Source organism: Mesoplodon mirus (genome assembly GCF_964341445.2).
Source record: "Mesoplodon mirus genome assembly, chromosome: 7".
NCBI classification, from domain to species: Eukaryota; Metazoa; Chordata; class Mammalia; order Artiodactyla; family Ziphiidae; genus Mesoplodon; species Mesoplodon mirus.
This window is the reverse complement of record NC_138983.1, coordinates 76,954,873-76,982,712: the sequence shown is the minus strand read 5'-3', so window position 1 is coordinate 76,982,712 and position 27,840 is coordinate 76,954,873. Positions and strand designations below refer to the sequence as shown.

Below are 27,840 nucleotides of genomic sequence, written 5' to 3'. Positions count from 1 at the left end.
CTCGAATGCCTCACTCCTCTTCCTTGTTTGAGAGCTATTCCACTTTTCACTTGGCTGACCTTCAAGCTACTTATCATAAGTGCCCATTCTCTTGATTTTCAGGAACACTCATTACTATTATATCCCTCGGGGCAATTTTAGAAGTTTAAAGCAAGGAAGAGTAGCTTCTTATGATAAGAAAAAGAATAAGGTGGATTGTTGTTCATTTATTGATCATTTATGAGTAGTTGTCATATGCCAGGCATTGGCGCATTGTGCTTTTGATGTCAGAAGCAGTCCCTGCTTTCAAGTGGTCTCTGGTAAAGCTGGAAGGAGTTTCAACTGGACAGAATAGTATAACATAATGAGTAGATAAGTGCCAGGACAGGGTGCCAGGGTGGGAAGGAGGACACAGAGAAAGAACAAGTTTATCATGAAATATTTTTGAAGAACAGGACACCTGATTTGTGTTTTGAAGGAAATGTACAAGTGTGAAAGACAACAAAAAAGTTTCAGAAATGAACAGCCTAGGCAGAGGCTACAGCAAGATTTAAAAAGCAAGAGGGCACAAACCACAGAGCTGATCTCCCTGTGCTATGTGGCTGCTTCCCACTAGCTATCTATTTCACATTTGGTAGTGAGTGTATATATGTCCTGTGACCACCTAGAGGAGTGGGATAAGGAGGGTGGGAGGGAGACGCAAGAGGGAAGAGATATGGGGATATATGTATATGTATGGCTGATTCACTTTGTTATAAAGCAGAAACTAACACACCATTGTAAAGCAATTATATTCCAATAAAGATGTTAAAAAATAAAATAAAATTTTAAAAAAGACACGAGGGCATACAGAGCAATGGTGGTCCTAAAGAACTGCCAATAGGTACGTATGACTGGAGTATAAGATCATTTGAGCAAGTAATGCAAAAGATACCAAAATTTGCAGTGGATAATCTAAGGTCAGGATATATCATCTTTCTTTTTTTCACTCTAGGAATACTTACTGAGTGACTCTTATGTGCCAATGATTGTTGTAGGTTCTGCAGTGAAAAAAATCATGACTCTACCTGCACAGAATTTGCATTCTACCTAGGGAAGAGACCGAAAATAAACCAATACCAAAATATTGATATATCGTTTGGCAGACGGGAACAAACATATGGAGAAAACGATATCAGAGATGGAATGGAGCATGTGTAGGTTAATGTGTGCACCTGCATGGGGGTGCACAACAGCTGTTTTTTATAGGATGATCAAGGTCTCCCTGATGTGGTGACATCTGACCAGAGACTTGAAGGTAGTCATATCCTATCTATTATCATAACCTCTAGTATCATATTCTATTTATATGTGTATGGATTACTTTTCTAGAACATTTCCAGAAGATGAAATCGTAAATGCAAGGGCCTTTGGATGGGAGAACGTTGAGTGTTGAAAGTACAAACTAAGAGGCTGGTGTTCCTGGTGTGGAAAGAGTGAGAAGAGCAGTGGATAAACTGGAGAGCCGGTGGTGGCGAAGGGGGTGCAGAAAAGATAGGGCTTTTTAGAGTCTCTTTAAGTACTTGTTCCCTTGTGGCTCCCCACCTCTTAGACAGAATCAAGGAAATGTCTAGGCCCAGGCAGTGGAGAATAGGCATTTGGTAGTTTTTGCTAAAGAGTTAAGCTTAAAAGCCTAAAATCTTTATGGACAGAGAGAAATTTTGCTAAATTTCTTCTTTACTACATCAGAGTAATAGATGGATAAATCCAAAGAATTTTCCACAAAGGAAAAGCACCATCAGGATTTGCATAGTTTTTGTTTTGTCTTGTTTTTTAACAAGAGGGAAGGGAAATTACCATTACTATTTTGAATCTGAGAAAGACTGGGGTAAAGAGAGGTTAAATGGCTCATTCACGGCAAACCTGGGCTTAAGAGTAGGACAGTCAAGAGTATTCTACATGATGCCCTCGGCCAATCACTTACTCAGAGGAAGGCCAATTATTATTTTTTTAATTAAATTAAATTTATTTATTTATACAGCAAGTTCTTATTAGTTATCTATTTTCTACATATTAGTGTATACATGTCAATCCCAATCTCCCAATTCATCCCACCACCACCACCCTTGCCCCGCTTTCCCCCCGTGGTGTTCATACGTTTTTTCTCTACATCTATGTCTCTATTTCTGCCTTGCAAACCGGTTCATCTGTACCATTTTTCTAGATTCTACATATATGTGTTAATTTACGATATTTGTTTTTCTCTTTCTGACTTACTTCACTCTGTATGACAGTCTCTAGGCCCATCCACATCTCTACAAATGACCCAAGTTCATTCCATTTTATATATGTACTACGTCTTTTTTATCCATTCGTCTGTCAGTGGGCATTTAGGTTGCTTCCATGACCTGGCTATTGTAAATAGTGCTGCAGTGAACATTGGGGTGCACGTGTCTTTTTGAATTATGGTTTTCTCTGGGTATGTGCCAGCAGTAGTGGGATTGCTGGGTCCTATGGTAGTTCTATTTCTAGTTTTTTAAGGAACCTCCATACTGTTCTCCATAATGGTTGTATCAATTTACATTCCCACCAACAGTGCAAGAGGATTCCCTTTTCTCCACACCCTCTCCAGCATTTGTTGCTTGTAGATTTTCTGATGATGCCCATTCTAATTGGTGTGACTTTCAATACGCTTCCCTGGGGCAGTAGTGATTATCTTCCCAATAGCTTGGGCAGCTTGGTGAAGAAGATCAGAGGCTGACTTCAGCTTTTCATAGCTCTCCGTCTTTCTACTTCCTAAATTCCCATTCCTTTTACTTGAGCAGTGGTTCATCAAATATGTAACAGCAGCAGAAGTTTCTCCTAGAAACTTGTTAGAAATGCAAATTCCCAGCTGAGGCTCCGGAAATCATTGTTTTGACAAGCCTTCTGATTCTCGCTAAAGCTTGAGACCCCTTGCTCTCCTTCTGATCTGAGAGAGAGGGAGAGGGGGAAAGAGAGAGAAAGCCCAGGAAAGAATGCTGGAAAGTAAATTCAGATAGCTTTTTATAGGGGGTTTTTACTGTGGTAACTCACAAATGGTTGAAAAACCCCCACAAATTGAAACATGTAGCTACTTTAAGCACTCTTTAGCAGAAATCAATCTTATTCCCGATCTATTACTTAATAGGTCATTTCCTCATAGGGATGACTAACAGCAATTCATCAGAAAATGCTTTTTATATTTAAATAACACTTTCTGTTCCAAGATGTCAAAATGTTTGACAAGTGGGCAAAATGCAGCTCACTAATATTCTCAACCCCATGGTAGTAAATAACCCACATCTACCATCACTGCTCTTTACTGGTGATTGCTTGTCTGGGAAAGTTGAAGCGCCTTTGCTATCTCTGTAGAAAGTCAATCACTAAAGGAGAAAACGTCCTTCATCTTGGTTCCCATAGGAAACCAAATTGATAAATTACTCACTGACTTCTATTATTGCATCTCAAGGATAGTTAACAATGCTCATCAAGGAAAAATCCCTAAGAACACTCTTGCCCTATCTCTGATTAAACCTGATTTGGGAAAATCATCTGGCTCAATCTACATTGAATTACAATATGAATGCTACTTAATTCCCTATTACTTCTGATTACACAGGATCAATGCCACTTGAAGAGAAAGAAGCAAAGGTTCACTACATTGGGGTCTCCTTGACAGCCAAGCCTGTGCCTTAGTCATTTTGACTCCCTAGTGACCAGCCTGGTATGTGGAATAGTATATGCGATCAGTAATTATTTCTTGAATGTATGATGTAGGAATGAGTCAAGATATTTTTAGAGTTGGAGTCATGGATCAAGAGGAGAAAACGTGGTTTAAAAGAAACTACTACAGGGCTTCCCTGGTGGCACAGTGGTTGAGAGTCCGCCTGTCGATGCAGGGGACGCGGGTTCGTGCCCCGGTACGGGAGGATCCCACGTGCCGCCGAGTGGCTGGGCCCGTGAGCCATGGCCGCTGGGCCTGCGCGTCCGGAGCCTGTGCTCCGCAACGGGAGGGGCCACAACAGTGAGAGGCTCGCGTACCGCAAAAAAACCCACAAAAAACAAAAAAACTACTACATTCTCAGAAGCCGGTGCTGCAATGAATGCTAATAACAACTTGACAATGTCCTCTGTCATTGCAAATAATGTGATACCAACATCTGCTAATCAATCAAAAAAAAGACTTTCAGAATTCAAAATTGGATAGGATTTTGAGCTGGGGATTCCTCTCACCCACCTTTTCTTAGAATAAAACTTGGAACTGTAGTGTCAACAGATAATATGCCAGTTTTCCACTTAAAATTGGAAAATTTAATCTAATTTCAGAGGCATGAAATAAAAACTGATGGGCAAATATTAGAATTTCCATCAATGAAAAAGCTTAATTTCTAAAATGCTGAAGGTTAGTTTATCAAAATACTGAAATTGCCTCATATCACAAGTCAAAGCACCCTCTCTTTACTAAATAAGGAGCTATAAAGTTGCACAATTACTGTCCATTTTTTTACTTGGTTTGAAAAAAAGTTGCTTGTTTTAAATAAAACAAAGTTCAACTGAAGTGACTATAATATCATCAGTCTTGTAAAACTCCTTGTGTTAGATTTCTTCTATCCCCAAGATGCCAACCATGCATATTAAACTGACTCTTGTTTTTCGCGTATGATTTCTGTACATCTTTCCTATTGGAATTTTCATGTTAAGTACCCTTGCTTAGAGTGTGGATTGTAACCACTCTGTTTAACACTCTATCACCAGTACCTAGAACAGTGCCTGCCACATAAGAAACACTTCATAAAATTTCTAAATTATCTTGATTAAAATCCATACTCATCCTAGCTTTAAGCACATGAAGACAGAAATAGGTTCCAACTGCATAAGAACACGTGAATAATCCAGAGAAAATGTTAACTATAAGTACAAATTATCTGTTGATTAAAATACAGAACATGTCTGAGATTTGGAATTACTTCCTAATAACCCTGAGTCAGAGCTGTGGTAAAGGCTTACTGGGGGCATGTTACCATTTTCTGAGGACACACTCAGAAAAGGAAGAAGTTGATGAGAGAGCATGCAAGATTTTCCAGGCTCAAAATGGAACTTGACTCATCTGCATGGAACCATCCGGTGAAACACAGAAGAGCTCACTTTTCTGCTGGATTAAGCTCACCTTGGTGGAACGGAATGGAACGGAAACAAGAGACTGAGGTCTAGGCTTTGAGGATCTTCACTCCACTTACCTGCTTTCACAGGACCAGGCAACGGACAAGAAGAAATGTGCAACTGTTGCTGTGTACCTCTAAACAAATACAGTCACCCTATGTAATAGAATGTGTCCTAAATCTGACCAATTAGAATAATTCCTCCATTCTTGGTGGAGTAGCTCTGATAGAAATGGACAGAGCTGGGCTCGGGGTGGGAAGGGGGTGGTTTCCTTCTGTTACAAGCTCTAAACTTTCTTCAATTTTCCTATGATTTAAGCCTAACTAAAATTTATGGACTTTTGAAAAAGAGTAGGTACTAAAATTAAATAAGCTGAGAGTGTTGAGGGTGAAAACAATGATAACAAATTTAAGAAAATGTAGAATTATTACTATGAGAATTACCAGAACTGTGTTTGTTCCAAATACGAGCCTGCTGTAGCATTTTAATTAGGAATAGAATTAAACAGAAATTCACTTGCTGTCACCATCTCATAATATTACCAGAGACTTCCCTTAAGGAAATTTAAAATTATTTATTCTATGTTAATCTCTACAAGTCCTTAATTTCAACCTTATTATAAGAAATAACACACAGTATCAACAAGCTGGCAGAATTTTGACAATTCTCCTGCCTCCCTCCATTCCGCCTGCTTTTCCTCTTTCCCTCCCTCCCTTTCCCTCCTCTTCCCTCACTCCCTTTCTTTCCACAAAGCAAGGAAATGGGTATATAGCAAATAGTAGGGATCACACGCTTTCATCACAGGGCTTGGGAATGTGGACTCTCACAAAAACAGACTTGATTTTAAATACTGTATCTGTGCCTTACTAGCTGTGTGACCATGAATAATTTAATCATTCTGTGCCTCAGTTTGTCTGGCTGTAAAATAGGTGCAAACAGTACCTACCTCTTAGGATTGTTGTGAGGGGGGATTCCAACTGGTTTTAAAATAGTATTTAGCACAGAGGAAGCATAATAATTATTATTTTTCACTTCTTTGAATATATAAAACATTTAGTATTGGGATTCATAGTCTCAAAATCTAACACTCACTGATGTGAATATCTGATTAGCTAAATGGAGAAAAACATTGTTATAGTAATTATTTCTTTAGTTTCTCGTTTTGTTTTTTTAACTGAAAACCAGAATCACAATTTCTTGTTATTATCTGTTATCAATGAACAGTATAAGACTATAATATTATTTTTGACAAGGCACTGAATATTTGAAATGAAGAAAACTAAGAAATAGTAGTAAATAAAACTTTTCTTGTGCTAATCCCAAGTGAAAGATGAAATTAATGATGATATATATGTGGAAACTCTGGAGAAGTCATACAGAGAGAACCTCAAGTACTTGAGGCACACTTGAAATTCAAATGACACTAAATGACTAAGTCTTAAATCAAGAACCCTTCACTAAAATTAAAAACACAAATGCTTTCTTTTTCTTGATTTCTTGTAGGAAGTGAAAGAGTACTTGGTAGGTGTCAGACTATTTTAAAAAGCAGGTTATAGAGATGATATTTCAGGAGTGTAAAAATACTAAGGCGGATCTCATAAATGATTGGTATATTATTTAATTCAGGTTAGCATCAGAATTGTCAATGTTTGTTTATTAAGCAATGCAATCCTTTAGGTAGGAAGCATGGTTCTTTGGAGAAGTTGATAGACACAAGATACACAAACTGGAATATGGTGAAAAAACAGACAGTATAGATTTTTTTAAATTAAACCTAGGAATTATTTAACATGGCCATTTCTTTGGGTTGAAGAAAGAAATTCATATAGATTTTCCTGGTTCAGGCTCCAGTGAGGTCTATAGGCAAATTTGCAACTAGAGCAAGATTCAGACCTATTTCCATTTTTGTGCTTACGTCTTAAATATGTCCAGTTCCTAGAGCACAGAGGAAAGCACTAGATTGGCCATGGCATGAAACAGGTTAGAATTCTGGCCCTGCCACTTAATAACTGTGTACGGCTTAAATGGGCAATTTGCTAAACTTCATGAATTTCAATTCCCACCCTCCAACCCCCACCCTGGGCAAAATGAGTCTAATCCTTTTGCTACCAACTCTAGAGAGTTAGGATGGTCTGAGGAGAAAATGTACATAAAAGTGCTTTGAAAATTATTTAATGCTTTAAAAATATTATTTATCATTATTATTTCAAGATGAGGGAAAACTCCCCCTCCTCTAATATATTCAGTTTTTTATGGCCAGCTAGATCTTCCAGAAAGCTACATAAAAACTGAACATTTTAACAATACTCGGCAATGTTTAGATGTTAAAAAAAAATTATCCAAACTGGGACATTTCTTCTTAAACGGTTCTAAAAGTAATACATATATATTGCAATGAATTTGGAACTACAGAATGAGAACGGGAGGAAGTAAAGGTCACCCTGACTCTCTTATTTCTTGAGTTAACCATTGATAAATAATTTTTAAATTTTCTTTGGGTCTTTTTTCTCTATGTGTGTGATATTCAAAACCAAGTTGTGAATATGCTATATTTATTATTTAACATTCTTCTCTTCTCACTTGATATTTTACAAAAAACAATTTTAATTTGTTAGTTTCTGTATTGTTTCCGATTCTAAGCATCATAAAATACTTAATAGTGAAGGTTACCTATGAGCTATTATGTAAAAAAAAGTTCAGCATATATAACCTAAATAAATATATTAGAAATTCATATGCTTTAAAGCAGTGATCCCCAACTGTTTTGGAGCTAGGGACCGGTTTCCCGGAAGACAATTTTTCCACCAACAGGGTGGGCGGGGGAGGATAGTTGGTTCAGGCTGTAATGGGAGCGATGGCGAGCCATGGGGAGCAGCAGATGAAACTTCGCTCGCTCGCCCGCCGCCCACCTCCTGCTGTGCGGCCCAGTTCCTAACACACAGCCAGGGGGTTGGGGACCCCTGCTTTAAAGGATATCCCTATGTTTTTATGTGATTGACCATTTCAAAAGTTTCATAGACAATTCCAATATTTATATTTAATTAAAGACCATGAAACTTTTTTTTAGTATTTTTAAATAAAAGATAGTTAAAGATTACTTCATTTAAAAGCTAATAACAAACCTCTAGAACACTTCCTTCTACTTAAGTGAGGTGTTAGATTAAAAAAGCACTATAGAAATATAGATTATACTTGACTTTAAATAAAAATCTGAATAAATACTATAGAATTGTTATCTCCCCTTTATTCTGTTAATAATTGGTAATAGGAATATTATGGAGAATGATTGAAGCTTAATAGTCATATGTCAATTACCAAGATCACATTTGTGTGGTACAATGAATTTGCAAAGGTAGACTATCAAATATATTTTATTGTCAAAGGTGGTCTGCCAACTGGCAAGTCATTTAGTAAGTTATGCTCTAAAATATATCATTTACTGATACCCAAGAGACATCTCGGTATGTCATTAATAGTGCAGAAACTCGAAGCCAGGGATATTTTTGTCTTTATAATTAATTTGAGACAGCAGCTAATAAAAACCAGAATAATAACACTAATAACCTTCAAATTAATTTTGACCCTAAGCTATAGCAATTTCAACAGAAGTTAGCATATTTACATACCAAATTAAAATTCCTAAACTTGTTTTACAATTGATGCAATGTTTTTATGAAATACTACCTGTATAATATTTCATTAAAATAATAAAATGAGAACAATATAGAAATGTCATAAATGTTTGTGTCCTAGAAAGTATTTAGAGGGAATTTCTGGTAGTATAAATTAATACATGATTATTATTATTAATCATATTACTTTTATTTATAAAGCATTCAAACATACACATCTGTAATCTTATATGTCTTTACCATCAAGAGAAATATATTCCAGAATTAATTTTAAAAACACTGCTTTTACTGTGCTTATGTTTTCTAGTTGAGAAGTCTGGACTTTAAGCATTTTTAAATTATAGAACTAATCAGAAAGCAGGAGGAAACCAACAATACAACTGATGGCATTTGTTAATATAAACCTTTGTGTAAAAATGTTATGAAACTAAGAATGGAAAAAGAAGAGAATTATTCATCAACAAATGGCTATTTTTAAAAATCTAGTTAATAGTATACTACCTGGGTTATTCTCTTACTTGAAAAAATTACAGTATATTAGGTTGTCCTAATTTGGAACTATGTAACTTCCACTCTCATGTTTCTAGTTTTACTAGAAGAGTGCATTTTTTTGGTATAAGCGTAAGAAAAAAAAAAAAAAACTGGAACATTCCATAGTGCAGTTTCCTTCCTCCCTTTCCCCAACAGAAAAAATAAGAAATACTGTACCTAACCAACAGATCTGATGATTCCAAAAGGGACAAGTCTCTATTCTGAAACACTATTCAAGTCAGAACATTCCAAATTACGATTTTGTGAGACACTGGAAAATTATGGCATGAAAAAGAGAAGAATATTTCTAATGCACTATAAAATGTATTCCTCAAAGCAAAAGAGCTAATGGAAGGCCAGAGCACTTAATGGATAAAATATAATCAAATGAAACAGAAGCATGTTCCAAGCTGAAAGGCAACAATATCACTATTCTCACATAATTGGATAGTAGACATAACCCAGTAAGATTAGGTTTAAAAACATTTAAATATATATAAATACACATATGTATAAATAACATATATAGCACCTGAAGTAAATACATATTCGTATTCATATATTAAAGAATCACTTTGAAATTTAAAAATATTTTTTTAACTATTGAAAAATAAACAGCTAGTGAAAAAATAAGTTTTCTTTGCAAAACTTGACTCTGGAAACAAAGATTCTTCAAATGCTTCTCCAAGAACTTGTCTCTTTATTTTAAATATAACCAAATAAAAAAATAAAAAATATAATCAAATATGTGAAATAGAAGGCAAATGCTCATGAAAGCAGACATATATACATGCACATATATGCATATATATATTTATACACATAATTGGATAATATAATTAATATATATAATACACATAAAACACACATCTTCCTTAACTTACTATGGCATTGCATCCTGATAAACCCATCATCAATTGAAAATATCATAAATTGTAAATGCTTATAGTACACCCAATCTACCAACTGTCATAGTTTAGCCTAGTCTACCTTAAATGTGCTCAGAACACTCACATTAGCCTAAAGTTGGGCAAAATCATCTAACACAAAGCCTATTTTATAATAATCTGTTGAATATCTCATTTGTTTTATTGAATACTGTACTGAAGGTGAAAACCAGAACGGTTGTAAGTGTGTCAGTTGTGATCGAGTCGCTGAGTGGGAGGAGTGGCTTGCTGCTGCTGCCCAGCATCACAAGAGAACATCATGCTGCATATCAGTAGTCTGGGAAAAGTATAGTTTCTACTCTAAATTCAAAGTAGACTTTGAAAAAATGAAAAAATTCAAACTATAGTTTTTACTAAACGAGTATCACTTTCACACCATGGTAAAGTTGAAAAATCGTAAGTCGAACCATTGTAATTCGGGAAATGTCTGTATATAAATTTTTGTATAATATATGTGTATGCACATGTATATTTCAAACAGGAATTTAGACTGTTTGCTACATCTCTTCTTAGAAGCAGACTATGCCCAAAATCTATGCCTCAAGCCTTTGGTGAATAGCTAATGAATTCAGTATTCAAACAGGGATTAAAAATATTGACTTGGAAATTCAGGACAAACTTACTACTAAAAATGTTTTACACTTTTTACTTAAAAGAACATAGTTAGGTACACATGATTAGACTGTACCAACTGAAGTAAATTATTGCCGATTTGGCTAGAGTTGCTGATCACCACAAAATTCTCTCTTGTGGACAACTATGGCTTACATATTAAATGGAAGGCTTTAGGCAGTTTTTGTACTTGTGTCCTTAGCCCTAAATGGTCCACATAATGATAAAAAGCCAAATAAGAAAAAAATGTAAAATTATGTGCTTTTCAAGCCCAACAAAATTGTTTTTTGTTTTTTGTTTTTGCATTACGCGGGCCTCTCACTCTTGTGGCGTCTCCGGTTGCGGAGCACAGGCTCTGGACGCGCAGGCCCAGCGGCCATGGCTCACGGGCCCAGCCGCTCCGCGGCATGTGGGATCCTCCCGGACAGGGGCACGAACCCGCGTCCCCTGCATCGGCAGGCGGACTCTCAACCACTGCGCCACCAGGGAAGCCCCAAAACTGTTCTCATACTGAAGCTCATCTGTGTGCTAACAGTGCAGTTTTCATAGGCAGGTGTTCCTGGTACTAAAGTTTTCACGTTAACTGAGGCTCTATGTTTGATTTCAGTTTAAAGGTGTTGCTAGTGATTGAATCTACTCAGTAGTGCACGTTTATGAATAAGACTCTGAATATTAAAATTCTTACATGTACTCTCTAAATTCATTGAGATTCAGTCAAATAGAAAGATATCATATACCAAGAAGATTCCTTTGTATATGACGTACAATGGAGTAACAGATTAATTTTCCTTTCTGGACAACTTAATGATACTGATTAACATTAAAAAACTTCCACAGTTACATATTTAAAAAAAAAGACTGGGGTACAAGGCAGATAATTAGTAGTATTACCTTTAAAGGCTTTTGTTAGAGGAAGTGAATGTTAACAACTCTTTATAAATTAAAGTTGCCCTCTCCCAGGAACTTCAAAACTGTATCAGAAAAAAATAAAATAAAATTGTCAACTATTGCTTTGAAGAAAGGGAACAATTCCCATTTTCTATAACATTACTTCTGAAATCAACACCCTTATTCAACAACCTTGATATCATTTCTGATAATGAGTCAGTGAAAAGAGTGATTAGACAAATGGTACAATTCAGAAAGAAAATAAGATGCAGAAAGAAATTCAGAAAGAAAATAAGATGCCACGTGAGTTCTCCAGGTCATCCAATCAACTCCTTGCAGAGTTAAAAACAGAAGCTAAGACTAATTCCCACAGCTACTGCCAGATCAGAGCCTGACAACTTTGCATTGTGGTAGCTTCAACCTCTCCTGCTACTGGGATTACCTGCATTGAGACATCTTCCTATGAGGTTCAGTCATTTCAAGGTTTGCTTTAAAATGGAGAGGGGTGGGAAAAGGTTCATAATTTTAGGGAAAATCTGTGGTAATGAGATCTCATTGTAAACTGCTCACGAGAATTAGAAAGGTAAAAACTGGAAATGTTTACTAACCCTTACTATGTCTCAAACACTGCAATAAGTTCCCTTTTATGTTATCTTCTTTAATCTTCGCAACAACCCTGTGATTTTCCTGTTTTAAATATCCAGAAACAATTCACAGTGGTTAAGTAACTTACCCTAAGTCATAGAGATAGAAAACAATAGAGGTAGGATTCAAACTAGGTGAGGTTCAAAGTTCAAATTCACTTCCTGAAAAACATGATTAGAACATAAATGGTAGCCAAAACTCCCCAAAATAAACTAAAAGATTAAAAGAAAGAGAGAAAGGAGGGGAGGAGGGCCTTGTGAGCTGCATACCTTAAAAATAATGTTTAGACTTTTCGATTGATCTTAAAAATGACCAAAAGCTAGCTGCCTGAGAGCTCTAAGAATAAAATTATTAACAAACTAAACAAAAAACATTGATTTTTATACTCACTTTGAGATCAACCCAATTGCTTTCCTTTCATAACACTGTACTGCCATTTTATTTCATTTTCTATTATATTTATTAAGGGATATTTTAAAGACAAGTATTTTGCCTAACAGGTTAATGATTTTTTTTTCTTCTAAACAATGACCAAGATGCCAATCCTCCTCCCCTTATTCAATGGACTAATTAGTGTCAGATCATTTTAGGGTCATATTTAATTTTTGTGGTGAAATAGTGATTTCACAAACCCTGTGAAGATGTTACACATCCACTATAACATGCATGCAGGTGGAAAAAATTTTCAACTGATGTAGATTTTGCTTTCTCTATGAGTGTATTCTTCACAATCAATGGGATAGAAAAAGACATAGAGATAAGAGAACTGTTGACTAATATTTTCTTATGAAAATCTGTATCTTGGGCTTCCCTGGTGGCGCAGTGGTTAAGAATCTACCTGCCAATGCAGGAGACATGGGTTCGAACCCTGGTCTGGGAAGATCCCACATGCCGCAAAGCAACTAAGCCCATGCGCCACAACTACTGACCCTGTGCTCTAGAGCCCGCAAGCCACAACTACTGAGACCGTGCGTCGCAACTACTGCAGCCGGTGTGCCCTAGAGCCCATGCTCTGCAACAAGAGAAGCCACCGCAATGTGAAGCCCGCGCCGCAATGAAGAGTAGCCCCAGCTCCCCACAACTAGACAAAGCCCATGCACAGCAACGAAGAACCAACACCACCAGGAATAAATAAATAAATAAATTACTTAAAAACAATAAAATCTGTATCTTGCATTTTCAATTTTCTAAAAGTTCAAATCCATTGTGGTTGAAAAAAGAAGAGTAATGTCATATGTTTTCTTGTCCTGGGAAAATGGACTGTGCTTGGTTGAGTGTGTTTATTTATTTATTTATCTTATTGCCAAAATTTATTTTTTATTATTTTTATATCTACTAGTACTTATTTGAATTCTACTCACTGTTTTTTTTTTTTTTTTCATCTTTGTTGGAATACAATTGCTTTACAATGGTGTGTTAGTTTCTGGTTTATAACAAAATGAATCAGTTATACATATGTTCCCATATCTCTTCCCTCTTGCATCTCCCTCTCTGCCACCCTCCTTTTCCGACGCCTCTAGGTGGTCACAAAGCACTGAGCTGATCTCCCTGTGCTATGCGGCTGCTTCCCACTAGCTTCTATTTTACGTTTGGTATATATGTCCATGCCACTCTCTCACTTTGTCACAGCTTACCCTTCTCCCTCTCCATATCCTCAAGGCCATTCTCTAGTAGGTCTGTGTCTTTATTCCCGTCTTACCCCTAAGTTCTTCATGACATTTTTTTTTTCTTAGATTCCATATATATGTGTTAGCATATGGTATTTGTCTTTCTCTTTCTGACTTACTGGTTGAGTGTCTTGAACTGCTCAAACTTTAAGGTCCATCACCTCTAACTTGCACCTTACCAAAACCTCAGACAAGAAACAGGAGAAAGGGTAGTGCCATCCATAATTCATTCCCACCACACCTACAAAAATAGTCACAAGGAACTTGTGTAGAATACCAATTCTTTTGTATTAGGAAGGCAGTTTTCAAAATTAACTGGTATTGGTTCATTTCGTTGTTTAATAAATATCTTGCAAATGCCTATAATAAAGCCAAATACCAAACTGACCATTTAAGTTGCAGGAATTTTTACGGTCTTGATATTTTACTATTTTAAAGTCACAGTTTACATTTGAGTGCTCACCACAATATATAATACCAATGAGCTCCCGAGAAATCTAAAAGTTTATAGAATACACCAAATGCTACTGTCTCATGCCTTGCTTTGCAATCCTGGATTGCTTTCTCCTATGGAGATGACGTAAGAAATATAAGCTAGATATCTCTTCTACGGGATCACCAGCCATGTCTCAACTAACTTTTATCAGTGGAGACTCTCAATACATACATATTTATTTATTATAAAACTCTTCGGTACTGATCATTAGGTAATTCTGGTAAATGTGGGCACGTAATAATAGTTAAGAATGTCAGCCCCATTTCATTTCAGCTTGATCCACTGCAGAAAAGCACAAATTAGATGAAAGCAATTTCCCCAAGAACAACTCACTTCCTTGAGATGAGAGATAGATAAACTTGGGTGAACAATGATTTGTCACAATTTATTTTTGAGGGTAGTGGTTTAAAAAAAGTGCTAATGTAATCTTTTCAGAATGAATTCTTTTAAAAATGCATTAATTCTCCAGTGAATATAGCTTATAATTAAAAAGCTAAACATATAATTTTACTTTTCTAAATTTTTACATACGACCATATATAACAAATATTGAAATCTTAAAATCTTCGTTATCTTTAAAATTTGATGGCCTTTAAATCTGAATTTGGATTTGGTGAGTCTGACGGATTATTCTTAGTGACTCTATTGGGTACCACCAATTCAGATTCGACATATTTCTGCAAGTGTCAGAAGCATTAAGTTGTGTGAGTGGATAGAGGGTATTAGCATCCTGGTGGTCTTTCACTACCCTGAGATGACCAGAGAACCTGAGTGTGAAAGAGCATGGAGAGGAGTGTAAGGAATGGCCTAAAGGTATCACTGGCTTCTCTCTATGCTCAGACTCCGCAGTGCACAACAGAGGGAACAAAGCGGGTCGTGTTGCTGCCACTGTTGCAATGACCAAGCATCCTCAGTCTCACAGCCATTGCAGTCCATTGTTTAAGATGTGAGCTTGTTGGTGCTTATTCGGCAAAAGTCAGAATGCTTATTTGTTTTATGTCTGTTTTTTAAGGAGGGTTTGATGAGACAGCAATAAAGACAAAAGTAAATAGGAGAAATGTTTATTAATAGGTCCCTCCATCCCTATCAACCAAAGAAAAGGCATACCTTAAAATATTGTAGTGAAATGTCGAGGGTGTGTCTGTCTGTGTTCTTGCCACCCTTCACCTTTAAGTAGCTTTTCAAAACTATGTTATAAACATGTTGCTTCATCCTTGCCCTTTTAGCCTGTTAATGTCTAATTTAAGTAAAGCAGGATGCAATCCCCAGCAAGTTATCTGTTTCTCCTTTCTTGGACCATGCAAATCAGAACAGTCTATGGAGGGTAGTGAAAGGTTGTGCCAATTGTGTTCCTACTTCAGCTATTCCAACATTCTTTAGTTTAGCTTAAATGAGACATTCTCATCTTTGGGCTTTAATTATTCTGTTTAAAAATAAATTTTAAAAGATACTCTAAAGAGAAACTAAGGAAAAATACCACCAAATAAAAGATTTACCATAATGCAGGTACATAAATATGAACTAAAAATACTTTTAAATTAAAAATTAATCTTTTTTATTTTAAAAATTAATCTAATTAAAATTACAGATTAGGCTGGATAGAATTGATCCATTGCTGAAGCTTAAAAAGAAACTAGCTATAAATGTTACTAGTTTTCTACACTGTTGTTACAAGACTTGACTGACATCCGTGATGTACGCTGTAATATTTCTGAAATGATAAAATGTGTGATCCAGAGACTTGAAATATTTCAATACTTGTGTATAGGAATTTTCTTCCATGAACTAGAAATGAAAAAAGTGAGAATGTTTCCTTGCTCAAATCACATGAAGTGGATTCCCTTATATTACTTGCATTCATTGTTAAGACAGTCATAAGTGGTTACATAAATTACAGGAATATTATCTGTTGAAGAAGTTGATGGTTTTTATAGTCAATGTATGTATTCAAATTATAAATGTTTCTGCATAATCTCTGACCCAACAATACCATTCCATGCCACTCCAAGAATTCTTCCATCAAAAGTAAAAGCTCCAGCACATAAAGACATGAACCTCTATGTCCATTACCACATTTCTTGAAATCATAAAACTGTTTGGAACTTAATAAATGTTTATCAATGGGTTTTGACTGAATGAAATTATGGCTCACTCATAGTACACATTACTGGGCATCTACTAAAGGTAATATGGTAGTGATGTATGCTAGATATCATTAATATAATAGAAACACAATGTACTAAAAGTGTTTTGCAACTAAAAATCACTATACATTGTATGGCTTTAAAAAGGAATGAAATGCTGCTACATGCTATAACATGGATACACTTTGAAAACACTATGTTAAGTGAAAGAAGCCAGACACAAAAGGACAACTATTGTGTGATTCCACTTATATGAGGTAGTTAGAATAGGCAAATTATAAACCCAGAAAACAGAATAGAGTTAACCAGAGGCTAAGGGGAGGGGAGAAATAAGGGGTTATTGTTTAGTGAGTACAGTTTCTGTTGGGGATAATAAGAAAGGTCTTAAAATGGATAATGATAATGGTTGCTCAACATTGTGAATGTACTTAATACCAATAAATGATACACTTAAAAATGGTTAAAATGGTAAATTTTACATTATGGGACATTTTACCAAAATAAAAAATAAAAATATACTATAAAATAAAGTAAAAATTTACCTCCTACTAGGCATACTATGAAGTTTGCATAAAATTGCACTTATTTTAGGAGCTTATATGGTTATTATCATATCTGGGGACATGTAAAGAAAGCAACAGCTTAAGTAGTCCTCTTGAGTTCTTTCTCTCCATCTTTCCAACCCGGTTTCTTCCAGATTAATGGTTTTGTCATGCCTCTCTTTGAATACCAGCATCAGTAGGAATGCTAGCTAGTACTGGTTTCCTTAAGTATCAGCGAAAAATTTTAATGTATTTTTATGCTGGTAATTGTTTTAGAACCTGGGAGGGATGTCATTGTTTTCTTAACTTGGCAAAAGCAAATATATTACTGTAGACAGCATTAGTAGAAAGAAATAGTAACTCTGAAGTAGACATATGTCCATCCTAAGAAAACTGAATATATTTCAAAGCAGACCACACCACTCAACTGCTGGCAATGTTCTTCCACATACTTGGCAGTATACTACTCTAAGTCTGAGAACTGTTTCTTTTTTGTAAAAATGATTTTGATTGGAAAACCCTGAATAAATCCTTTGGAATGTGTAACGTTTAGAGCTCCTTCTGGGATTCCTTTTCCATGAATCAAGGTTCTTTGATTCACTATCCTCCATGGCACTTGCTTCCTAGTCATCTCAGCAGCCTTTGTGCCAGTGCTAAGGAAGAGCTCCCATTTTAGGTCCTAAAGCAGGGAGAACAATAAAAGGAGAACCTCATTTCAAGCACCAGAAATGTCTGGGCTATAAAGAACACACATATTGTCAAGGTAAGCCCAGGGTGGGGTGACATCACCAAGGTCATTCCTGGCTCCGCGTCCCCCCCCCCAGGAGGAACAACTAACAATTATTTGGAAACAGGACAGTATTTGAGAGAATCCTAGAACATGGAGGTGAGGCTGAAGCACCCCCGTGCACCACAGAGACCAAGACAGACTGCATTCGAAGGGTGAGAGAAGGAGCTACACGTTGACCACGCTGCCCCTCCCCCAGGCCAGTGGAGCACCATGGGTGAGGCCTCCCGTGAACCTCTGGTTCCTCCAGTAGGAGAAGAGAACTGGGGGACGGCAAGCTCCACCACTAACATCGGGGCTGCTTTGTGGGAGCCACTGCTCTAACCTGCTCCACTGGGACTGCAGGGGAGTCTGCAGGGCTTGACCACTACAAGTCGGGCTGTGATGAAGGGGGAAGGGGCATGCAGCAGCCAGCACGTGGATTGTGACCGATGGAATTCATACCTGCAGTGCCCAAGTAGGGATCACAACGGGCATCTTTGCTTATCTACAGAGCCAGGTTGGCGGGGCACTACAACCAGGGAACTCAGGCTACAGATCCACCTGATACGCATCTGGCCCTTGAACCTGGTTTGCCCATAGCCAGGGAAAGAGCAGAGTCACAGCCCACCCACTGTGGACAGTGTCTTCTGGCCATCTGACCAAAAGGGCTGGCAATAAATCCTGGAAGCTATTTGGCCCAGTCGTGCTCCAGCCAAGAGGCAGGCAGCCAGAGCTCATCACTGGCTCTGGTACAAAGCAGAGCCAGTATCAGGTGTGGAGGGATCCAGTACCATGCACAGGCACGGAGATTAATTCATATCCAAGGCTGAGAGGAGCTCCCAGCTCCTCCCAACTGGGGAGCCTGTTTCAGAAATTAAGAGTAGCCTGGAGTGGCCCCTCCTCATCCCACCCAGGCAAAGGAACTGGGACTAGCCCCATCCCATCTGCTGTGGAGAGTGTCTTCCTGGCCCATCTGACTAGAAGGATTGGTGACAACTCCTAGAAACTGTGCGGCCCAGCAGTGCTCAAGCCTAGAGAAGGGTAGGCAGAGCTGACAGTCTGCAAAGCAAAGCCAGTGGCCTTGTTCAGCCACAGAACGTGGAGTGTGGATCAGCTTGAGTTAAGACAACAAAGAGCTTTACTGGCTTTACAGCTGCTTCTCCTGCTGCACCCAGGCAGGAAATCTAATTCATAGCCCTACTCATCACTGAATACAGCCTTCAGCATGTCCAACTGGGGAACCTAGCCAGAGAACATGGGAAGCTGTACAGCCCATTAAACAGCCCTAGATACAGTGGCACTTGAACACACAGCACAGCCTGTGGCCTCCCCCATCTGCAGGGCAAAACCAGTGCCCTCACCTGACCAGGGAATTAAGTGCACACTCTGGCCTGATTTGGGTTCCCAAACAATGAACTATACAGGCTCTGGGTCCTGTCCAGAGCCAGGTCCTATACAAGCTCTGATTCTCTGCCAGGAAACTAATTCATAGCCCCATGTACTACTACTACTGAATATAATACCCAGTAAAGTCTGGAGGAAGAGCCCAATTATTCACATATGCAGATACCAATGTAAGGAATCAAGGATCACAAAAATTAGGCAAATATGACACCACCAAAGGAAACTAATAAAACTCCAATAACTGACCTTAAAAAAATAAAGATCTGGGCTTCCCTGGTGGCGCAGTGGTTGAGAGTCTGCTTGCCGATGCAGGGGACGCGGGTTCGTGCCCCGGTCCGGGAGGATCCCACATGCCACAGAGCAGGCTGGGCCCGTGAGCCATGGCCGCTGAGCCTGCACGTCCGGAGCCTGTGCTCCGCAACGGGAGAGGCCACAACAGTGAGAGGCCCACACACCGCAAAAAAAAAAAAAAAAAAAAAAAAAAAAAGAGTATCTATGAACTGTCAAAGAATTCAGAATAATCCTCCTAAGGAAGTTTAGTGAACTACAAGAAAGCACAGACAGCTAAGTGAAATTAGGAAAACAATGCATGAACAAGACAAGAAGGTTGACAAGGAAATAGCAACATCAAAAAAACAGGAGCACCAGATTTTAAAAATACAATAACTGAACTGAAGAATTCAATAGAAAGTTTCAAAGGTAGATTTGACCATGCAGAAGAAAGAATCAGCAAACTGGAGGATAGAACTTTAGAAATTACCCAGTGAAAGGAACAAAAAGGAAAAGAATAAAAAGAGTGAAGAAAGCCTATGGAAATTATGGGACACAATAAAGTAAACAATGTTCATGTTACGGGAATTCCAGAAAAAGAAAAGAGAGAGAGAAAGGGAAAAAAAAGTATATTTAAAGCAATAATGGATGAAACCTTCCCAAACCTAGGATGAGAAATGGACATCCATATCCATGAAGCCCAAACAAGCCCAAACAGGTTGAACTCAAATAGGGCTACTCTGAGACACATTGCAATTAAATCAACAAAAGTCAAAAACAAAGAAAGAATTTTAAGACCAGCAAGAGAAAAGAGAGAAGTTACATACAAGGGAACCCTGGGATAATTGGATATTCACATGTAAAAGAATGAAATTGGACCAATATCTTATACCACTCGCAAAACTAACTTGAATTGGATTAAAGACTCAAATGTAAGACCTGAAACTATGCAACTGCCAGAAGAAAACATAGGAATAAAGCTCATTACATGGATTTGGTAATGACTTTTTGGATATGACACTGAAAACACAAACGACAAAATAAAAAATAAACAAATGGAACTACATCAAACTAAAAAGCTTCTGCACAGCAAACAAAAACAAAAACAAATCAACAAACTGATTGAAAAGACAACCTATAGAATGGGAAAAACGTATTTGTAAACCATATATCTGATAATGGTTAATATCCAAAATAAATTAAAAATTCATACAAATCAATAGCAAAAAAAAAAAAAAAATTACCCAATTAAAAAAATGAGCAAAGGACCCGAACAGACATTCCTCCAAAGAAGACACACGAAAAGCCAACAGGTACATGAAAAGATGCTCAATACCACTAGTCATTAGGGAAATGCACATTAAAACCACATTGAGATATTACCTCACACCTGTTAGAACAGTCATCCTCAAAAATGTCAAGAGATAACAAATGCTCGTGAGGATGTGGAGAAAAGGGAAGCCTTGTGCTGTTGGTGGGATTGTAGATTGGTAAAGCCAGTATGGAAAACAGTATGGAGGAGCCTCAAAAATTAACACTAGAACTACATATATCTAGCAACTCCACTTCTAGGAATATATCCAAAGAAAATGAAAACACTAACTCAAAAAGATATCTGCACCCCCATGTTCATAGCAGCATTATTTATAATAGCCAAGACATGGAAACAATCTAAGTGCCCATTGATGGACAAGTGGGTAAAGAGATTGTTTTATATATTTATAGGTATATACATATTATAGGTATACACACACACACACACACTGAAATATTATTCATCTGTAAGAAAACAAAGAAATGCTACCATTTGAGACAACAGAAATGGACCTTGAAGGCTTTATGCTAAGTTAAATAAGTCAGAGAAAGAAAGGCACACTATATGATCTCACTTATGTGTGGAACCTAAAAAAAAAGAAAACAATCATAGAAAAAGAGATCAGACCTGTGGTTACAGGAGACAGAGGGTCAGGGGAGGGGAAATTGGAGGAAGACGGTCAAAGGTACAAGCTTCCAATTGTAAGATAAATACATACTATGGACATAATGTACAACATGATGACTATAGCTAACACTGACGTGTGATATATAGAAAAATCGTTAAGAATAAATTCTAAGCATTCTCTTCACAGAAAAGTATTATTTGATCTCATTTATATAAATGTGTGTGTTTGTGTGAGAGAGAAGGACAGAATACAAAAATGCAAAAAGAAAAGTTGTAAAGTACGAAGCTGCTTAGGTTTATACCTCAACTATAACAGATAACAATTTGTTTAATTTTAATAGGTACAAAAATAAATATTAAGCATAGAACAAGCAAAAAGAAAAACTGAACCCAGCGTAGATGTCCTTAAAGCATTTGCAAAGGAGGGCTTTATTAGGTCCGCAAACACCTGCAATTACAGGCAAAATTCTGTGTGTGTGTGTTGTGTATGTACTTGGGGAGTGGATGCATAGCCTTTATTGAATTATTAAAGGGGATGTTAAGACCCAAAAGTTTAAAAAGCACTGGAAAGCCTGATCACAAAACAATTTTAAACTACTCTGATTATGTTTTATAGTTTTCCTTCACTCGTTAACACTTCAAAGAACAGCATGTGAATGTGGAAAGAATCTCTGCCATTTAGGTAAGATCTCTGAGTCTCAGCGTAAAATTAGCATATAGTAGAAGGATGAAATTATACACCATAGATGAAAGTACCTAGCAGAGCGCTTTAAGACTAGTACTTACTTATGCAAGACATCTTCCCCTGCTTACTTGTTTTCAGTAGAATGAAAGCATACTGAAAGCTGGTACAATGTCTTCTTTGAAGTTTTCTTTTGTAATGCTTACTATGCTTTTTGATACGGATGAGCCAATATCCACTTAAGGGCATGTAAGCTCACAATAACTTTTGTTGAATATAACTGTTTGAATGTACTTTCACTATATTATTATATAGGGATTTTAAACTAAAACGTACTTGCACACATTATTTAGAGCCTAACTTGGATATCAGAGTAGGTGGATATACACCCCTGGAAAATAATAGCTAATTTCTTCACTAACATCAAACTGCTGAACATCTACTTTGCATATACATAGCTAGGCACTGTATTATGAGTTGCAGGTAATAAAAAGTCGTTAGTCAAAGACTCTGCTCTCTAGGGTTATTTTACAACAGCAAATCATGTTCAAACTAAAGGATAGACCAAAATAGGAAGTGCCATAGGAATTTAGACAAGGGAGAAACACATCTGAAATGAGAAGGAAGGTGGGTATGGGGAAGGGTTCATGGAAGAGGCAGTGTATGCTGTGAGCAAGGTTTCAACGTGTAGCAGGGTGAGTGAAAGGAACAAATGAAGACATATAGTTGTGATATCATGAGGCACAAACTAGAAATAAACAGCACTTGTTCTAGGCTGGTCATGAGGTAATTTAAGGGGATTACTGAGAAACTAGATAAAGAGATATCTCTTTATATATTACTTATTAATAATACTTTTGAACACAAGTATTTAATTTAAAAAAAAGAACAATATAGGGATAGGAGATTAGGAGGTACAAACTATTATTATAAAATGAGCTATAAGGATATATTACATAGCACAGAAAATATAGCCAATATTTTAGAATAACTATAAATGGAGTATAACCTTTAAACATTGTGAGTCACTATATTTTACACCTGTAACTTATATAATATTACACATCAACTCTACTTCAATTAAAAATGCTATTTTAGTGAATAAAACACTAAGCAGTAAAATTTTTAAAAAAGAACTTAGAAGAGAACTTAAAAATAAAGACATAAAGAGCAGGTTGAAACAGCGCAGAAATCTGGCAATTAAGAGGCCATTGATAACTTTCAAAATAGCACTTTTTCTACCCATTCTCAGTGGAGGCAAAGCCTTATTAATCCTACTATTTCTTTTTCTGTTTTTCAAAATCTCAGGATAAGTCTCTTTCAATTGTAGCTAATGGCAGTAATGCAGCACCAGAAAATGCCTTTTGTAAGGAGAGGCAACTTTGAATCCTAAATCGGTACTCAAGTCTTAAATTACTGATAACACTGACCACCCACCAGACTAAATGTTTTTTTTTTACGTGATTGGAAAGCAACAGATTGATTTCAATTCTATCTTGTCAAATCTACAAAAAAGTTCCCACAGTTCATTTAGCAACTAATAGCGTACATCCTTCTATTTGGTATTACTCCTCCTCCTTAACACCGGGCAATTAATTTTGCCTTTCTCTGGGAAACGTTTTTAACAAAGGAAATAGAGTCATAAATCAGTTTCGGATAGGAAATCATACAACTATTTCTACCTAGGGCTTTGAATTTAGAAACTTTCCTCAGAAATTGTTGAAATATAACGAAGTCCAAACTCAGAAATAACTTAAATTTACTTATCTTAGTTGCACTAAAATAACAAATTCTATTTTCTATCTTGTTTTCTTTCTTCCCCAGAAGGCTTCTCCAACCCTAATCCATAACTTAATGCATTCATCTCACCTATAAAATCACTGGCAGGTATGATGCCGGCTTTGGCGGCTCCAGTCCCCTAATCCTGACCCATTTCTTGCCAAAGAATTCAGTTTCTTCAGAAACCAAGTAACAGACATTTCAATTTCTAACCATCATTAGCATATTTTCATGTACTAATACTCAACATAAAAACACCTTTTAAAATTACAGAAATTTTTACTGTACTTGAGATCAATTGCACTAACCTGTATTTCATAAACCTTGGGCTACTTTCTTAAAAATGAATTATTATTTTAATATGTTTTTCACTTATTATTCAGAATAATTATTCATATAATTAAATATTTTACAATTAGGTAAGAAAGGTGGAAAATAGTTTTGCTATTCTTGTTCTTTGTTCTCTCTTCTACTTGGTGTGCCTGAGTCAAAATTTTAGGATATTGAAAATTTAATATTTCAAACCCAAACCAAATTTAAAGATAATAATAACAACCAGCCAAAACAATTTCGGTCCAGAGCTTTGCATGGTCCGGGGAACAGTTCTCTCTGAGTGGGCCATTTGGAGTGGGATTTGCCCACCCGCCTCCACTCCTTCTGCCTCATATACTGAAGATAGAGACAAAGAAACCAACTCAAATCTTTCCCAAGTGTATTTATAAATAGAGAATTTGTAATCAGAAAAACAATAACGATATATAATAGAAGTAACATGATTTTTCAGAACCAGTATCTTGTTCTAAAGCAATATTTAAAAAAGAAGGTAAGGGGCTTCCCTGGTGGCGCAGTGGTTGAGAGTCCGCCTGCCGATGCAGGGGACACGGGTTCGTGCCCCGGTCGGGGAAGATCCCACATGCCGCGGAGCGACTGGGCCCGTGAGCCATGGCCGCTGAGCCTGCGCGTCCGGAGCCTGTGCTCCGCAACGGGAGAGGCCACAACAGGGAGAGGCCCGCATACCGCAAAAAAAAAAGGTAAGAAGGCTAGCTGTAAACCCTGGCCCTCTTTTTTATTGATCTCCTATTTTAATTTGTTAAAATAAAATCCATGGCCTTTTGAGTCAAACCGTCTCTTTAATTTCAGATTTAAAGATAACAAGCCTCTTTTTAAATGGAATATTGGCACACAGACACCACACAGTCTGGCTTATTACAACTGTTCTCTGTTGGTGAAGTGGCACATTTGCAATCCCCACCATAGCAATCTTCACCATTTCACAGAATATCATTCAATTGTACATCCCTAGGTGAGCAACAAGAATGGGCACTTGAGCTCAGGAGCAAAGCGTTTGTGGGGAAATCCTAGGTCAGAACCCCTAAAAGGGGAGACTAACTTGAGGATGCCCAAATAACCTGAGGTTTACCTTGGCCACCTCCCCTGGCTTTCTGACTGCCTGGGGGAAAAGTCTCTCTGGAAACTCTTTTGAGGTTATTGGGGGAATCCTAGGACAAACACACTGCTTGCTTTTGCAGGAGGACTTGCCCCATACCCTACCCAGCTAGCTGTCTCACAACCTAGCTGGACTAAAAAACCTTCAAGAAAAACGGGATAGACTGACATTTGCATTTCTACTTCCACCTATTCTTATGCACATGGAGCAAAATATGTAGGTAGAGCCCTCTTTCTCACACCCCAATAGATTCTGCTGTCCTTGAAACCCATCTGGTAGCTGCAGTGACTACAATGAAGGGAGTTATCGGAAACCATATTGGTACTGGGCTTAAAGGATTTTTCATGCCATGCATTTTGGGGAAGGACACAGATAACAGTCCAAACGTGGTATAAGGCAATGCCCTTTCTGGGTCCTTGAAAAATCAGTCACGGAACAGAGGTGGTGGACAGGAGCTGACAAGAGCTGGTTTGTTAATGAGCACAGCATCCCCGGGGTGTGGGGGGGAATCAATGAAATGATTGACAAGAGAAGATGGTAAATGAAGGGAGAAGTGGGGACAAGTGCTGCTCAACCCAAGCTGAACTCCAGGAGGTAAATTTCTCCTCTAATTTGAGATTCTTTCTAAAGGTTCAGTATTGAAGTGGATGTTTGACGTTGAAATGTGCAGACCCATTCTGATAACTGGAAAGGGAGGAGACTGAGGAACGCAAAAGGAGAAGGAACATTTCCGATTACTTCTCCAGGCTGCTGACAAGAACCTGCTGCTCGCAAACCACAAATTAACCAAGCGAAGGTTGAAGGTAGCAACGTAAAAGTGCAACTCAAATTATTTTACATTCGGAATCCTCTTCAATATCTAAGCGAGTGTAACACAGCAATGATTGATTATCTTAAGATTACAGAGGCTGACCGCCTTCTTTGTTTGCCCAGTAACACCGCTCCTCCAATAATCTCAAGCACTTGGCTGATTAACATTTCAATTTCAGTTGTTGCTCCTTTTCCCATTGCAGAAGGCGGCAGGGATATTCCCCTTCTTCCCTCTGTATTACAAACCCCATTACTAACCAAGCAGAAAGCACCGCGCAGTGTGGCCGAGGCTAATAATAGCCGGGCTGCTTACCTTCTCCGGAGGGATCGAATCAGCGCATGTCCCCGGCGCCGGCTGCCCGGGGGCCGCAGCGCCGCCGCGCCGCGTCTGTGTGTGGTCAGCTCGGCCGGCCCCCACCCCACCTGCCACCTGCAGCAGCTGCTCCCGGCGCCGAGCTCCGGCCGCCGGAAGTCATCCCCCGCCCCTGGCCGGATCGCCACATTCCGCGCCAGCCGCGGGGGGAGAGGGGCCTCTCCCGGCTGCGGGCACCGGCTCCTGCAAACTGCGCTCAACGATCGCTACCCTTCCCGGTTGTAGGGTTATTTTCTAGGAATGCTTTTACAGAAGAAGCGTCGCCGGCTGGTGGACCGAGAGAGAAGAGCCAGAGTGACTTTCCCTGCAGAGCGCCTTTCCTCTGAGCGCTCCCCTGTCACTCCCGCGGCATGGACGGCTCCATTCCGCTGTGTGGGTTTTCCACCCTCTTCATCTTCCTTATCTGTATTGTTCATTTCGCTGAATTTGAGAGTGGGATTAGCTCTTAAGATATCATTCAAACACTCCGAAAATATTTTAAATTGGCGACTAGTTTTTCTAAGCCCCTTGTAGCGAGCTCCACTTCCCCCCACACATACACAGTTACTCGCACGTACACACCCAGCCAAACCACTCACAATTAGGAAAGCTGGGACCTCTCGCCCTCTTGCCTACGTAATGGAACACGAAACTCCCAAAGGAGTGGGGAAGTAGGACCGGCTAGCGAAAGCACTCGAGGAAAGAGAGAGGGGTCGCCCCAAGATTTTGTTGCTGTTTAGTGGTGTCCTTAGTGGACAGATGTTCCCCCTCTAACCCCCTGGCCTCGCCCCAAGTGGAATGGCTGGTCTGGTGACAGCTGTAACATTTGAAAACAAAGAAGCTGAAGCCACATTAACAGAGGGCTGCATCTCTTTCTTTCCCGAAGGATTGATCAGAATTGGCTTTAAGAATCATATTAGCATATACGTATATAATAAGCCCTTTCCTTCTCTCTTTAAATTGGCACCAGCTATTAACAGGTTTCTCTCTCTCTCTCATCTTCCTCCCTCCCTCCTTCCCTCCCTCCCTCTCCTAAGCTGACCAGATCATCAGTTTCCAGATTTAAGGGGGAAAAAGGCCAAGGATGTGCTCTCTTTACAGCTGAACCAGGGTTTATTTTCCCAGTGTTGAGCCATTCCCAA

At 38.2% G+C, this 27,840-nt stretch overlaps 1 long non-coding RNA gene across 2 annotated transcripts in view; it reads right to left on the bottom strand.

Annotated features, from left to right (window-relative positions):
• The window catches only part of LOC309807108, a 114,537-nt gene extending 87,779 nt beyond the window's left edge, over window positions 1-26,758 (bottom strand). For both annotated transcript variants that reach the window (XR_014294508.1, XR_014294509.1), the window contains exon 1: window positions 26,660-26,758. This is a non-coding gene — a long non-coding RNA (uncharacterized lncRNA). The remainder of the gene's footprint in view (window positions 1-26,659) is intronic.
• Window positions 26,759-27,840: the final 1,082 nt, after the last annotated feature.